At 36.5% G+C, this 5,715-nt stretch overlaps 1 non-coding gene across 1 annotated transcript; it reads left to right on the plus strand.

The window, feature by feature from the left end:
- Window positions 1–1,957: 1,957 nt before the first annotated feature.
- On the plus strand, window positions 1,958–2,064 carry LOC128295043 (small nucleolar RNA R71). The gene has a single exon (XR_008285350.1). It is a non-coding gene; the product is annotated as a small nucleolar RNA R71 (small nucleolar RNA).
- Window positions 2,065–5,715: the final 3,651 nt, after the last annotated feature.

The raw sequence follows: 5,715 nt of genomic DNA on the forward strand, positions 1-5,715 counted from the left end.
GCACAGTTATGGTGGTTGACGGAGTCGAAACTCCTCTTTCCTGTTATCAATTTTATTTAAATAAGGTTTGAGTCGAGTACTGTTTACCATGAAAGTGCGGAAATCAGTATGTGTTACCTCGACTATACTGTATGGGAAGACATTTAATATCATGAAGGGAATTGTTTTATTAGGCTTAGAATTGGTAATACGAGGGTCTTCGTCATCCAATAGTACATTGTTCCCAACCTTAAATTGATTAATTTCATCGTAGGCTCGTCATGGATTCACTTTGGTTCCTCTTGTACTCTCGTCTCTTTAACTTGTGTCAGCCATTCATCTAGTTCCTTTATCTGTAATCTGCATTCTTTAAGACACATCCTGTTGATATTGAATGAGTTTGAACATGGCTCCATCACGTCTTTGCGAGGATTTTCCTACACAGAGAGTTGAGTTGTAATGTTACTCACATCAAAATGACTTGTAATATCATCTCTATCACTAGACATTTTAACAGAATCATGAGCTTGGAGAATAATTGTGTCATCTTCTACACGAAGTGTGAGTTCACCTGTTCCAACATCAATGATAGATCTAGTAGTTGCTAAAAAGGGTCTACCTGGAATTAAGGGTACGTCATTGTCCTTATCCATGTCTAGAACAACGAAATCGACTGGGAATATGAATTTGTCAATTTTAACAAGCTCATCTTCAATGATACCCCTAGGAAATCTAATAGTTTTATCAACTAATTGTATGCTCATCCTAGTTTGTTTGGGTTTCCCTAGTCCTAGCTACTTAAACATCTTGTATGGCATGACATTAATACTCGCCCCTAAATTAGCTAAAGCATTATTAACATTCAAACTACCAATTAGACAAGGAATCGTAAAACTCCCTGGATCTTTCAGTTTGTTGGGTAGCTTGTTTTGCAATATAGCTGAGCAAACTGCATTTAACTCCACATGCGATGACTCATCTAACTTCTATTTGTTTGCTAAAAAATCCTTTAAAAATTTAACCGCATTTGGCATCTGCGAAAGAGCTTCAATAAACGGTAAGTTAATATGTAATTTTTTAAGTAGTTTAAGGAATTTACCGAATTGTTCGTCTATATGGTCTTTCCTTGTCGCATTGGGGTATGGCACACAAGGTCTACCATGACTCACCTCAACCTTACCACTGCTTACCACAGCTTCTTACCTCGTTTCAGATTTAGGTTCAGCTAACCCTTCCTTGTCGCGTACAATGATGGCATGGAGTTGTTCTCTTGGGTTAGTTTCTATATTACTGGGCAATCCACCTTGTGGTCGTTCAGAGATCAACTTAGCAAGCTAACCTATTTGAGTTTCGAGCCCTTGAATTGACACTTGCTGATTTTTAAGTGATATCTCGGTATTCTGAAAACAAGTTTCTAACACCAAAATAAATTTTGTGAGCATCTCCTCGAGGTTCGGCTTTTTCTCCTATTGGTAAAGTGGTTGTTGAAAACCTGGAGGATGTTGTGGCCTTTGATTCCCTTGACCACCCCACGAAAAATTGGGATGGTTCCTCCAACCTACATTGTAAGTGTTGCTATAAGGGTTATTATGAGGTCTTGAATTGTTACCCATATAGTGGACTTGTTCTCCTTCGGTGCTGCGGTTGACGGATGATAGTTTGTGTTGTGCATCCCTCCTCTATTTGAATCACACCTCATCACTGGATACACCTGAGTAGAATCATACAAACCATCAATATTTTTATTCAATAGTTCTACCTGGTTAGATAGCGTAGTGACTGCGTCGAGGTTGAAAACACCAGCTACTTTTGTCAGCTTTGTTCTCATGACTTGCCACTGATAGTTGTTTAATGACATCTCTTCAATAAATTCGTAAGCCTCTTCAGGTGTTTTGTTCCACTGGTGGCTACATCAATCAGTTGCCTTGTTGAAGGGTTCACACCGTTGTAGAAGGTCTAAACCTGTAACCATAAAGGTAACCTATGGTGAGAGCACCTTCTTAATAAATCCTTGTATCTTTCTCATGCATCATAAAGTGTTTCTAAATCCATCTGCATAAAAGAAGAGATATCATTCCCCAATTTAGCCGTTTTGGCCTGCGAAAAATATTAAAGCAAAAATTTTCGATCATTTGTTCCTAAGTAGTGATTGACCCTCGTGGTAACGAGTTCAACCACTGTTTAGCCTTATTCCATAATAAAAAGGGAAACAACCGAAGGCGAATGGCATCGTCAGAAATGCCATTGATCTTAAAGGTGTCGCAAAATTCCATAAAATTTGCTAAACGAGAGTTTGGATCCTCATCCTGCAAACCATCAAACCATCAAACTGAACAAACTGTTGTATCATTTGAATCGTGTTAGGTTTCAGTTCAAAATTATTTGCAGAAACAGCAGGTCTAACAATACTCGATTCAGTTCCTGTTAAAGTAGGCTTAGCATAATCATACATAGTACGAGGAGCAGGATTTTGATTTATTGGATTTGCAGCAACCACAGGAGGTAGCAGATTATTCTGATTGTCCGCCATCTCTTCGGGTATATCGGTCACGTCCTCTTGCTCTTCCATTATATACTGTAGGCTCCGCCTTATTTCTCTTCGATTTCTGCGAGCTGTGCTTTCTATCTCACTGTCAAATAGCGACGGTCCTAATGGGTTTCTTCTAGTCATAAACTAGAGATTCCTGCCAGAAGCAAATAATAGGAGATTAGAAGAGAAATAAAAATTAAATAAATAAAAAAATAATTTTCAATAAAAATAAAAAATGGCTAAAGTAATAAAATTTAAATGTTCCTCATATCTTAGTCCCCAGCAACGATGCCAAAAACTTGATGATCGTTTTATGAAACACTAAGCTAGACTATGATCACGACTAAGGCAAGCACACCTATCGAATGGTAGTATAGTTATGTTGAGTCCAGGATATCATACCCACAAGGACTAAAAGTACTAGTATTAACTTTCTTTCTATTATTTAGCCTAAAATATAAGGGATTTGTTTTAATCTAAAATTAACTAACTAATTAACTACTGAACGCGATAGAGAGTGAAAAAAATAATCAAATAAATCAATGATAAAGACAACCCCCAATGAAGAATCCACCTAGACTTCAGTTATTATTTTGACTCTGAATCAAACGATTTATTCACTTGTCTTGATCCGTAGAAATCTCTAAATTATGTTAATATCTCTTTCGAGACTAAGAACAACTAACTCTAGGTTGATTAATTGAAATTTATTTCTAATTAAAACCCCTATAGTCGCATTAACTCGATCTATGGATTCCCTTATTAGATTTGACTCTAATCCGACAGGTTTATGTCGCCCTATTTCTATATTTGCATGCAACTCCGCTTAATTATGCGAGATCTACTCTTAAATAAGGACTTTTGCTCCACTAAATAAGCACATCAAACTTGGAATAATATCCTAAAAATATTAAGGAAAGAATTAATAACTCATAATTAAGAACAAGAACAAGTATTTATCATTAAATTTAGAACTTTAAATAAAAAGATCCATCCTAGGTTTCATCCTCCCTAGGTATTTAGGGAGTTTAGTTCATAATGTAGTAGGAAAGCATCTCAAAAATAGGAAAATAACAAAACATAAAGAAACCCAAAACTTCAAGAGAAATTGAAGGGAGATCTTTAGTCTTGAAGGAGATCTTGCTTCCGAACTGAATCCGTTGGCGCTCTTCAAGTAATTCCTGTGTTCCATTCTACATGTCCCCCTTAGATCCTCTCCTAGTGTGTTTAAATTGACTTTGGAATGCCCAAAGTAGCCCAAAAAAATTAGCCTTTTTTGAGTAGAATTAAAATAGGTCTCGACAGGGACACAGCCGTGTGGCACGCCCGTATGATGGTGCTCAGGCCGTGTGCAATTTTGATATGGTTTTAAGTCAACATGACCATCACGCACGGACATGTGGTCTGCCCGTGTGCCTGACACGGGCGTGTGTATTACCCGTGTGGAAGTGTCTGGGCCATGTGCAGCACTAAAATAAACCTATTTTGTCTATTTCTGGCCTTTTTCTTGTACTTTTGTCTTTCCTATGCTCATATGGATATAAAACATGAAATTAAAGGATTAGGAGCATCAAATTCACTAAATCTTATGATAAATCATCCAAAAATATGCCAAGCATGGGATTAAAATATATTACTTTTGAGGTTTATGATTTTGATTTTAGAAAATCATCAAAAATTTTATAAAAAATAATTAGGGGCTTAAATTTATATTTTTAAATCCTTAATGAGTATATTTTCAAGAGAAACAAATGGAAACATTATCCAAATTCCTTACTAAGAGATAAATAATTTTTAGTAAGAAAAGGTTGAAGCTGTCAAACAGCAGAATCAGGATAAATTTGAAGATTTTACTGTACTTATTTGTTGAACTATAAATTCTAAAAATTTTATGGTAGAAATGTATTTGAGTCTAGTTTCAAAAACATCAAGCAGATCCTAATTTGAAATTCTGTAGCTCAAGATATAAATAATTTAGTAACAATGACTCAAGTAGACAGCTTTGATGGAACATATTAGTAACTAGTGAACAGATATATGACTATTTAGCTAGCATGGTTTACATTAAAAATGGGTCACGCGGCCAAGGCCAATTTGGGCTGAGTGGGCCACACGGGCAGGCTACATGGGCGTGTGTGCCCATTTCTCTGAAAAGTTGTCTAAGGTTGCATGGGTCACCCAAGTTGACTGTGGACCTACTGAAGGGTCAGTAAGCTCTACTTAGATCCCTATATGAGTGATCCATTTGTCTAATTTCTGTACTGACCATGAATTATGATATCTGAATGTATGTACTGTAACTGCATAATAGCATGACATCTTTTGTATGTTGCATTGCATCGGGGTGGGTTATTGTTATTTGGAGAAAGTGTCTGAAAGGCTATTAAGCATGTTATCTAGCAGCTCTTCTACAAATTTCTGATTATCTACCGCATTTCGGTACAACATAGTGTGTAGGGATAAGTGGGTTGATTTAATACCCACATGTGTGTAGGAATGGACAGAGATGGTGTGTAGAGGCTAGTGGGTAGGATTCTGATTTCCTGCTATTGCATATTGTATCTGAGATGGGCCAAGGCCCTAAATTATATCTGAGACTGTATCTGAATGAACTAAGGCCCAATCTAAATGTGTAATGGGCAAAGGCCCCAGACTGCAATTGATTAGTTCCTTATGTGTATCTATATGTATGTTTTCTGTGGGGATTACACACTGAGTTTCTGAAAAATCACTCATTTTTCCATTTAATCTGTACAGGTAGTCCTCAGACTTAGGCGGATCAGTGTAGCGGAGGGCTCGACGGTAACCCCCACTATTGTACTGCTTTATTACAGCTTTTGTTTCTATATTATTCTTGGGTATTTATTATTATAATGTTAGGACTTTGGACCGTTCGATTTGAATCTGGGATTTTATATTGTTTTTATGGATTTTTTTTTGCAACTCAACAAAACATGATTTTACTAAAAACTAAGATTTTTGATTTCGTAAAATAATTGGATTCAAAAACTTCTACTTAAAAGACATGTTTCAAGGAAAATCAGCTAGTTCACATTTTTCTGAATGAAATAAAAGCTAATTAACTGGAACGGTTTTTACTTGTCAATCTTGATTTCAAACCCCATTCCATGTGAAATCGCCAGATTCGGCCATAACATCTAGGCCGAGTTTGAGGTGCTACAAAATGGAAAGATATTGAGTTTCAG

The sequence above is a fragment of the Gossypium arboreum genome, chromosome 6, assembly GCF_025698485.1.
Source record: "Gossypium arboreum isolate Shixiya-1 chromosome 6, ASM2569848v2, whole genome shotgun sequence".
NCBI classification, from domain to species: Eukaryota; Viridiplantae; Streptophyta; class Magnoliopsida; order Malvales; family Malvaceae; genus Gossypium; species Gossypium arboreum.